Raw genomic sequence first — 11432 nt, forward strand, 5'->3', positions numbered from 1 at the left:
TGCTCAAAGCATACTTTTAAAATAGTTTTATTATGTCAGGGTTCACGCCCCTTTTCGCGTCAATAAAGAATATAAGTTATAATTAATGACAGTTAAACACGTTTCCGTGTTCAACAACATTTTACCCTATATGGCTGTCTCACCCTCCAGATGTTTCCTGTCGACTTATTCATGGCATGCTTACCTTTAACACCTTCTGCATCAATAGTTGCTAAGCAAGCATAAAGCAAAATATGTTTCACCTTTGTGCATATAATTAGTAAGGAAAAAGTAAAAGCTGGTTTTAGTTTTAGAAACTAAATTGAACAAAAGATATTTATTTACAAATATTAATTTATATTATCCAGCTTATATTTACATAATACAGATTTTATTTCTAGCTTTATTTAAATCCTATTGTGTTATTAATATTGTGTCTTAAAGGTGAACATTTCTTCCGCCTGCTCTTTCCTCATGTAACATTTCAGCTCCAGGCTGAGACAGAGAGTAAAATCATCGATCAGCTCCAGCAGGACAAAGACACAGCAGAGAATCTGAAGAAGCAGATGGAGTCCAAAAATTGGGAGGTTTGTGTTTCCTTTATACTCAATGAGAATTTGCTGACTCGGCTCTCTTTGGTAATGCAGAATAGAACAGAACAGCCACATTATTGTCATTCAGAACATATACAGTTAGTGTCAGTATTTACATCTAATTGTACAATATAAATAAACATTATCCCACCACACACTGATTTATTATTATTATTGTTATTAAAGTGAAATGTAGAGAGTCCAGTTAGAGAAAACGTCTTGATGCAAAGATCCAGATGATCATAATGTCTCATTATTTTTGTTAACACTTTAGCACATCAACACTTAATTGAGCTTCATTTGCAAATATACTTCAAGACACCTCGGATAGTCTTTGATTGAGTGTCTGGATCTTAGATGAAGCCATGTTTGATCCTTCTTCCATACAAAAAAGCAAAAAAGCATCAACAGCCTGCTTCAAATTATCCCACAAATTTTCAATGACATCCAATTCAGGGGAATGTGGTGTTATTCTTCCACAGCACAGTTTCAATCTGTCTCATCTAAATGAGCTTTTATACAACGAGCAGTTCTGTTTGTGGTGTGAGTGCAGAAAGGCCTTTTTTCATTACCTTCCCATACATATTTACAAATACAACACCAAGATGCTCTGCAGGGTTTTGGAGGTGATTCATTCTGACAGTCCGCTGCATATGCAGCTCCTGTAATTTTCTTGGCCTGACCTGAGTTCAACCACAGCTGTGCCTGTGCTCTTCTATTTCCTGATTACTGTCCTTACAGTTGAAACTGAGTTTAAACCTCTGAGAGATGTTTTTGCAGCCTTCCCCTGAACCACAGTACTGACAATCTTTGTTTTCAGATCTTTTGAGAATTACTTTGAGAATCCAGTTCTGTCAGTGTTCAGTGTCAAAGAGAAGCACAACTTGAAAGTTTCCACCTTAAATACATTTTCTTATGATTGGACCTGCTTGCCTATGAAGTTCAAGGATTAACAAGCTAATCCAACTGATTTAGTGTTGCAAGTAATCAGTATTCAGTCAGTAAAATTACAACGATACCCAAATTGTTGCACAGCCAGCTTTTACAACTAACTCCATTCTGTACGTCTAAATACTGCTTCACTAAAAATAGATGTTTGTGAAACACTCCAGTACTCAGATGTAGGAAATGAGGAGGAAATGAAATGCATGCCACTGTTATCTTTTTGTTGAATGAAGAGTGAATATTTATGCAGGGAGAGACGTTCCCAGATATTTTCATATGATTGTGCATTTCAAAACCTTTTAACATATAATTCAAAAACAGCTTTGGTGACACAACATAAAACTGAACAGATATGTATGTGTGCCTGCTGAAATTCTCACCATATAAATATGAAAACTGCCCACATTTAGATTAAGTGCTTAACTTCAGAAAAATTCATTAAAGAGATAAAACGCTTGAATTGTCCCTTTTCGGTTTAAATCCTGACTAAACAGTCTCGACTTTACAGAGAAATCTCAACACTGGGTCCAGATCTGGTCCACGTTCTGCCTGATGTCTGATGTAGAGGATCAGCTCTGTTCCAGCTTTTCATTCAGACAAAAAGCACTGTTGTTTCACTTACATGCATGATTTCTTTGCTTGGTGTGATGGTGCTGCTGTCATACAGTGGGGCAAAAAAGTATTTAGTCAGCCACCGATTGTGCAAGTTCCCCCACTTAAAATGATGACAGAGGTCAGTAATTTGCACCAGAGGTACACTTCAACTGTGAGAGACAGAATGTGAAAAAAAATCCATGAATCCACATGGTAGGATTTGTAAAGAATTTATTCGTAAATCAGGGTGGAAAATAAGTATTTGGTCACCTCAAACAAGGAAAATCTCTGGCTCTCACAGACCTGTAACGTCTTCTGTAAGAAGCTTTTCTGTCCCCCACTCGTTACCTGTATGAATGGCACCTGTTTGAACTCATCATCTGTATAAAAGACACCTGTCCACAGCCTCAAACAGTCAGACTCCAAACTCCGCCATGGCCAAGACCAAAGAGCTTTCGAAGGACACCAGGAAAGGTATTGTAGACCTGCACCAGACTGGGAAGAGTGAATCTACAATAGGCAAGCAGCTTGGTGTGAAAAAAATCAACTGTGGGAGCAATCATCAGAAAATGGAAGACATACAAGACCACTGATAATCTCCCACGATCTGGGGCTCCACGCAAGATCTCATCCCGTGGGGTCAAAATGATCATGAGAACGGTGAGCAAAGATCCCAGAACCACACGGGGGGACCTGGTGAATGACCTGCAGAGAGCTGGGACCAAAGTAACAAAGGTCACCATCACTAACACACTACAACGGCAGGGAATCAAATCCCGCAGTGCCAGACGTGTTCCGCTGCTGAAGCCAGTGCATGTCCAGGCCCGTCTGAAGTTTGCCAGAGAGCACATGGATGATACAGCAGAGGATTGGGAGAATGTCATGTGGTCAGATGAAACCAAAGTAGAACTTTTTGGTATAAACTCAACTCGTCGTATTTGGAGGACGAAGAATACTGAGTTGCATCCCAAGAACACCATACCTACTGTGAAGCATGGGGGTGGAAACATCATACTATGGGGCTGTTTTTCTGCCAAGGGGACAGGACGACTGATCCGTGTTAAGGACAGAATGAATGGGGCCATGTATCGTGAGATTTTGAGCCAAAACCTCCTTCCATCAGTGAGAACTTTGAAGATGAAACGAGGCTGGGTCTTCCAACATGACAATGATCCAAAACACACCGCCCGGGCAACAAAGGAGTGGCTCCATAAGAAGCATTTGAAAGTCCTGGAGTGGCCTAGCCAGTCTCCAGACCTCAACCCCATAGAAAATCTGTGGCGGGAGTTGAAAGTCCGTGTTGCTCGGCGACAGCCCCAAAACATCACTGCTCTCGAGAAGATCTGCATGGAGGAATGGGCCAAAATACCAGCTACTGTGTGTGCAAACCTGGTAAAGACCTATAGTAAACGTTTGACCTCTGTTATTGCCAACAAAGGTTATGTTACAAAGTACTGAGTTGTATTTTTGTTAATGACCAAATACTTATTTTCCACCCTGATTTACGAATAAATTCTTTACAAATCCTACCATGTGGATTCATGGATTTTTTTTTTCACATTCTGTCTCTCACAGTTGAAGTGTACCTCTGGTGCAAATTACTGACCTCTGTCATCATTTTAAGTGGGGGAACTTGCACAATCGGTGGCTGACTAAATACTTTTTTGCCCCACTGTAGGTTGACAGAAACGAGTAGACTCAAGAGGAGGGGGGATTTTATTATTTTATTATTACGTTTGATTGGATTAACTGTGTGTGAAAAGATAAACACAAGAGTAAGACTATTGCAGATGTTCATTTCATTTAAGAGATGCTACAGTATCCTTATAAAAGTTGTGGTTATATTGAAATTCATAATTATTCTATAAATGTTGACAGTATTAAGAAATTTGCTATCAGATGTCAAAGTAAATGGGACCATTATTTGTTGTGGTTCAAGTTCATAAACTGAACTCAAAGTACACAGAGCTGAGTTGTGCCAACCCCAATAGTGAAGACTCAATATGAAAGTGTTGCTCAGAAGACAGATAAACATGGACGTATGTGATGGCTGCTATACCAATGATCATAGACCTGCACGCTCATTATGTCCCTCTGTGTGACTTTCTGCTTTATGTGAAGTCGTTAGTGGAAATTATGATGCTGATATGATTTGTTTGATGTGACCAACCTGCTAATTTTTTACTTTTTATTGAGAAACAAGAAACACAAGTTCAAAAATACCCCATAACACAGTAGTGTTAGCCCCAATACTTTTAGTTATTGATTGATGAATTGATTTATGTAAATTGGATTAGTGTAAGAAAATTGATAGATGGGAAGTTTTTAATTAAATGACATTTATTGAAATTCAAATACACGAGTTGTTTTAGTCATATTTTTCTATAAGCAGGCCTGAAAAATGACAGAAAGCACTCACAAAATGTCAACGCTTGAGACTTTTTTCCATGTCTTTTAATGTGCAGTCAGAGAAATTATTCTATAATTAGCATCAGCTTCATCAGGACAAAGAGAAGACGAGATGCTGAGAGGAAAATGTAGGATTTGAGGGACCAGTTAAACACTTAAAAATAAGATGTGTTCTAAAACCTTTGACTGGTGATCTACATAAGAATGACAGCTGTTTTACTACATTAAGAAATAAACTAATCTAAATAAATTAGGATATTGCAAAAGTAATTAGAAGAATATTTCCATTAAAAATATACTGATGTTTTCATTTCTCTCTGCTATTTGGAAAAGATGCTCCAGGCTGAGAAGAGGAATGATGAAAGTGACAGAAAACTCAAAGAGGTAAATCTTTTCACCCAAAGCAGTTCGCTGCTGTCATCTCTCTTTTATCTCTTTGTATACAATACAAATTTGGAATTTCTTCACAAACATTAATTTTCCAGCACAAAAACATATTTCAGTTCATAGCTGTGATCTTTTTCTTCATCTCTCTTTAGTTGGTAAAGCAGCTCCAGCACGAGAAGAAGAAAACTGAGAAAAATCTCAATGAGGTAAATCTTTGTCACCCAAATCAATCACCTGCTATTATCTCTGTTTTCTACGTGTTCAGGTTACAATCACACATGAGAACAAACCTCAGACACCAAATAACTGTTAGTGAAGCTCAAGTTTGTTCTCACTGTTTTCAAACTTGAAACTTAAAAACATCCTCAATCACTTTATATTTACATAACACGTTTTAATTTATTTTAAACAGATTTTTTTTCTTTAGTGAAGTTTGTGAATGTATTGTTATATCATCTCTTATAAAAGAGCACGTCTCCAGTCATGTGTCCTCTCACCTGCTGTTGGAGAAAAAGTATTCAGACTTAAACAATCAGCTCTAGCAGGAGAAAAAACTAAAGTCCAGAAATCAGGGATTTTATCTCTCTGTTATAATCCTGCTGAATTTTCTTCTAAACATAAAAAATGCAAAAATGTTTCAAAAAAAAAAACAAATGCTGAAAGTCATTAACTTGGATATTTAGCACACAGAAAATAAACATTTTAATTCCAGTTCATTATTTTATCTCTGAGCGCACTCTCAGTGTTCTTGTCTAAGGTGACGACTGCACATTAGATTTATGAATCTTTAAACTGGATCCATTTAAACAATAAAGGTCACTGCCCCACAGTCTGATAGAGGAGACATTGCTCACACATCAAAGTGAATTTAATTTGACTGAACAGATATTCTTGCTGTGTGACTTGTAATTGCTGCAGTGTAGAAGAGACTCAGCAGTATTTATACGTTTTTTTGCATCACACAATTATTGGATGCACACTGATCATTCAGTAGTTTTAGTAAGGTACGGTTTAACAGCTCACACATTTAAAATGTATTTGGCAAGAAGAGATTGTAAGGAAACTTACAAGATACTGTAAATTAAACAATCAGAGGTTTTCAGCTGATTTTAAACCAAATCTCAGATCATAACCTGTTTATGGGATCAGCACAGGTTACCATAGTGATTAACCAGGTAAAAAGAGAGAAACCTCTGTGACACAGAAAACTCTGACTTTAATGTAAACATGAAATATTAAACTTTGGAGCCATCCTCTCAAAAACTGCAGACAGTGTTTAAGCAGATTTAACTCTGTTTGTGATGCTGGAGTTAAGGAATAGGTGTTCTCACTTATAGTTTGTTAGACCATGTGTAGATCCATCTTGTACAAGTACAATATTACCAGTTTGTTTGGTTGGTTGGTGCTAATAGACATTAGTTTGTGTTAGCTAACTAGTGAAAAAACCTACTAATCAGACTAAGACGGCACTTTTGTACTGCCCATAGCTGCAGCAATGAGATTTATGTTTAGAAAAACAAGGATCTACTGTCCACTTTCACTGTCCATCTCTGAAGCAGTCAGTGGTTCTTCAATTATAAAAAAGGAAAATCCACCTGTTAGCTTTAAGGTTTGCAGAGCACTTGTTAGTCAGGTGCAAAGGTGCCTCACCTGACAAATAGCTAAAGTTTGACACTGTCACCTGTTTCATTTTTCTTCGTGGGGTCAGGTGTACAGACTGAGATCTGCTAGGAGGTGGCAGAGCAGATGTTCACAAGCTGTGAGCAGCACTATTTTATGCTATATTCAGGTGTAATGTAACCCCCAGTAACCCTCTGGGTTAAATATCTTTTCCAAACTCAACCAAAAGGTTTCCAACATAACAAGTTACTGTGATGTTTCCCCATCATCTCTTTTTATATGGTACAGATACAGATACTGAAATTACAACTTGAAACATGCATGAAAACAATCGTGAGAAACTAAACCATCAACTCTGCTGTAATAAAACAGAAATTATAAACAGACAAGAGTTTAAACTGTTGTTGGGACGAGTTAAATGGAAATTTAAATGTTTCTCTGGAGTTTTTTTTTTTTTTACATCAGGCCAGTTATATTTAAGGATAAGTGAAGCTGTAACTGGAGCTTTAGTGAACTGTGGTGAATATAGTTCAAATCCGAGCTTTGTTTTTATCTCTCTTCTGTCTTTCAGTTGGTAAAGCAGCTCGAGGAGGAGAAAACTGAGGTAAATCTTTGTCAAATCAATCACCCGCTATTATCTCTCTTTTCTACATGTTTTATATAACATGTTACTACATGTGTATCACTATGGGTACATTTCTTACTGAAGCATGATTGGGAATCCTTACACTCACCTTAGATGCCCTTTGGTTTTTTTTGCTAAAGATTAATTTTCTTTCTTACATCCTTTAATTACTTTTCTTTAGCCATAGCAACTTAGCCATCTACTTAGATTTTTAAATCCTTGTTTATCCCGTGGCCCCGGATAATCAGAAGAAGGATGGTTGGACGTTATTTTAAGAATTCTGCTCTGTTTGGTTCGTTTCTTATCTCCATAGTTACTGTTGTTAATTCCTCATTTATCAATTTTCTGTTTTAAAAAGTGCCTCGAGGTTCACACAGACTTGGTTCTTTTCTTTTCTTTTTTTGTCAGAATAAACTTCTGAGCAGAAGTCCTAAAATAAACCTTTACTCTCATAGTCACTGAACTTTTTACTTTGCTCTATAGAAACAAAACTAATATTACAGGGCAGCTGAGGGTGTTGGGACAAACACTTTAAATCTGTCTTCCAAGTTTACTGACTGTAGTTTTTACAGATGTGATGAATTGTATTTACAAACAAAGAACACTAACTGATCTCTGCCAACAGGTTTCCCGCAGCAACCTATTTAACTTTGGCTTTCGGAGATGATCCAATCAAAACTAATCCAGAAGTTGCTCAACATGTAACTGAGGAGTCAAAAAGTCAAAGAGCTTCATCATGGAGAAACTTGGTGTTTGTTATGTCACTGATTCATGTTTAAATAATCAGTTGTTCAACTTGTAACACTTTAAGTGAAGTAAGCTAAAGCTCTTATCATCCATCTAAAATCCCCAAATACTAAATTTGTTCAGTCTTTGTTCAGTTGTACAGAAAAGCTAATAAATCTTATCAACTAAAAATATGTTGAAAATGCACTGCAAATTTTTTAAGTTAATTTTATTTTTTGAAAGATTTTAAACATATTTTAAGTTAATAAACCAACTGATAAATAAATAATTGATCAGGTAACAACTCATGAGTTAAAGCACTATAGGAACATTTGTGTGTCTGTGTGTTTAATATTGTGTTCATTTTTCTGTGTCCGACAAATAGAACTGTAATGTTGTATCTGTGTTATTGTGATGCAAAAACATTTTTATATAAGTCTGAGTTTTAATGTTAATTGAAGTAAGAAACGGGAAAAAAAACAATCTTGATCTTTTAACACTAAATTTCTTATTAATAAACGTATTACTAAAATAAATAAAGTTCCAAAACATTTTCTCATTTTTCCTGTGCTGTATATAAACATATTGTTTGCTTCTTTCTTTTCTCATACATTATATCTTCACTGGGTGTCGGGCCGCTCTTCAGCAGGGAACAATAGCCAGGCCCAAATCTCCAACACCCGAGTGCATGACACTGGGATTGTCTTTATTTTTTTTTTGTCAATTTTTTAAAAACAGTTAACAAATTTAAAGATGAACAAATAAAATGCAAGTAGTAGCTGACATCCACGCCCCTTCTGTTGGGTACATTTATTTTAAAATATGTTAATATATATAAAAGTTATTATTCTTGCCATGCTCACTATTTAGCTGCAGAGAATAAGCTGACATGTTTACAGCAACAAAGTTTATACAGAATTCTGAAGCCACAAGCTGACATTAAAATGATCACACTGAAGTATTTTAACTCTGCTGTGAACAAAGACATTTTCTTGAGTGGTTTGTATCTAAGAAGCTAAAATTAGTCGAGTGTCTGCAGCATCTAAAATCACCACACGCTGAGTAAACTGAGATTTACTGAGAGGTCTTTAAAAATGCTCAGCAGGCCTGTGGTTTTAAACTCTTCTGTGCATGACAAGTTTAACAGCAATCAGCTGAATACTGCAGGAGAAAAAGGTTGCAGTAAAGAAAAATGAAGTCAAAGTATTTTTACAATATTTACACTCACCTGTCATAGTGTAGCTCTTATGATTGTCCAGTTTTCTGCACTGTTTCATTCTCTAAATGTTAAAACTTCCACTAATCTGAATCTTAAAACAAACGATTGATAGATTGATGCATATATACCATCAAAAGAGTGTACATCACTGTCACAACAGTGTTTATTTTCATTCAAAGGCTTTATGACTTTTCCCATAATGGTGGGCCGGTCTCTAGTCAAAATGCCCGGGCCAATTTTCTGTCCCAGTCCAGCCATGTATGCAGCTCATCTGCAGTCTGGTGTTGCCTACATCTTCCTATTCAGAAGGCAGAATTTCCGAGTTCTGAGTACAATCAAAGCACCACGACTGTAGTTTTTGTGTTGGATGTAAAAGGCGCACATGACGCTGTGACGTAGGCTAGAATCATGGCAGCAGTCAATGACGGTCCAGGCGTGGGATTTCTCTCGTGGAAATATGCACATTATCTTTTCCTGTCTATTGGTAGGTGGCACAGTGCACTTGTGGCAAGTAAGCAAGCTAGAAGACTGGCAACGTTATGGAAGAAACACATTAACAAGAGAATTCTGAGTAAAACCAAAGTTACACTCAACAAAAATATAAACGCAACACCTTTGTTACTGCTCCCATTCCCCATGGGATGGACGTAGAGACCTAAAATTCATTCCAGATACACAATATAACCATCCCTCCCAAACAGTGGTCACAAATCAGTCCAAATGTGTGGTAGTGGGCACATCTGCTATATTGAGATAATCCATCCCACCTCACAGGTGTGCCACATCAGGATGCTGATCTGACATCATGAGTAGTGCACAGGTGTACCTCAGACTGCCCACAACAAAAGGCCACCCTGGAATGTGCAGTTTTTTGCGCTATTGGGGGTCTGGGGACCCAGAACCGGTCAGTATCTGGTGTGACCACCATTTGCCTCATGCAGTGCAACACATCGTCGCATGGAGTCTATCAGATTGTCAATTGTGGCCTGTGGAATGTTGGTCCACTCCACTTCAATGGCTGTGCGAGGTTGTTGGATATTCGTGGGAACTGGTACACGCTGTCGTATACGCCGGTCAAGCACATCCCGAACATGCTCAATGGGTGACATGTCCGGTGAGTATACTGGCCATGCAAGAACTGGGACATTCTCAGCTGCCATCTGCCCTGAACAATGTGAACCATGATTCATCCGTGAAGCGCACACCTCTCCAACGTGCCAGACGCCATCGAATGTGAGCATTTGCCCACACAAGTCTGTTACGGCGACGAGCTGGAGTCAGGTCAAGACCCCGATGAGGACGACGGGCATGCAGTTGAGCGTCCCTGAGACGGTTTCTGACAGTTTGTGCAGAAATTGTTTGGTTGTGCAAACCAATTGTTCCAGCAGCTGTCTGGGTGGCTGGTCTCAGACGATCTTGGAGGTGAACCTGCTGGATGTGGAGGTCCTGGGCTGGTGTGGTTACACGAGGTCTGCGGTTGTGAGGCCGGTTGGATGTGCTGCCATATTCTCTGAAACGCCTGTGGAGACGGCTTATGGTTGAGAAATGAACATTCAATGCACGGGCGACAGATCTGGTTGACATTCCTGCTGTCAGCATGCCAATTGCACGCTCCCTCATTGCTTGTGGCATTTTGCTGTGAGACAAAACTGCACATTCCAGGGTGGCCTTTTGTTGTGGGCAGTCTGAGGTACACCTGTGCACTACTCATGATGTCAGATCAGCATCCTGATGTGGCACACCTGTGAGGTGGGATGGATTATCTCAATATGGCAGATGTGCCCACTACCACACATTTGGACTGATTTGTGACCACTGTTTGGGAGGGATGGTTATATTGTGTATCTGGAATGAATTTTAGGTCTCTACGTCCATCCCATGGGGAATGGGAGCAAAAACAAAGGTGTTGCGTTTATATTTTTGTTGAGTGTACTTTCCCTAGTAACTAGTTACTTTGAAAGTAACGAGTAACTTGAAGTAACTGAGTTACTTTTGAGAGAAGTAACTTGTAATGTAATTAAGTTACTATTTTAAAGTAACTTACCCAACACTGGTTGTTTCACACATTTCAAACCAAAAATGTTCCTCTTTGGACTCAGAATCTGTCTCCTTCACAAGCGGTTTGATGGTTGTACGTTCCCATGTTTTTTATACTTGTGTATTATTGTCTGAACTGATAAATGTGGGACCTTCAGTTATCTGCAAATTGCACCAATAGATGAGCCACACATGTGGAAGTCCACAGTTCTTTTCCTGATGTCTTGTTTGATTAAGACACAATAAACTTAGTGCATGAAAGTAATAAAAAAAACACAACTCTGTCTTTATTCTGACA

General features: G+C 38.2%; 1 long non-coding RNA gene across 1 annotated transcript; it reads left to right on the forward strand.

The window, feature by feature from the left end:
• Window positions 1-387: 387 nt before the first annotated feature.
• LOC113033538 (uncharacterized) lies at window positions 388-8079 on the forward strand. The gene is made up of 5 exons (XR_003274040.1): window positions 388-566; window positions 4854-4904; window positions 5060-5113; window positions 7099-7131; window positions 7778-8079. It is a non-coding gene; the product is annotated as an uncharacterized LOC113033538 (long non-coding RNA).
• The last annotated feature ends 3353 nt before the right edge of the window (window positions 8080-11432 follow it).

The sequence above is a fragment of the Astatotilapia calliptera genome, chromosome 2, assembly GCF_900246225.1.
Source record: "Astatotilapia calliptera chromosome 2, fAstCal1.2, whole genome shotgun sequence".
Taxonomy (NCBI): Eukaryota; Metazoa; Chordata; class Actinopteri; order Cichliformes; family Cichlidae; genus Astatotilapia; species Astatotilapia calliptera.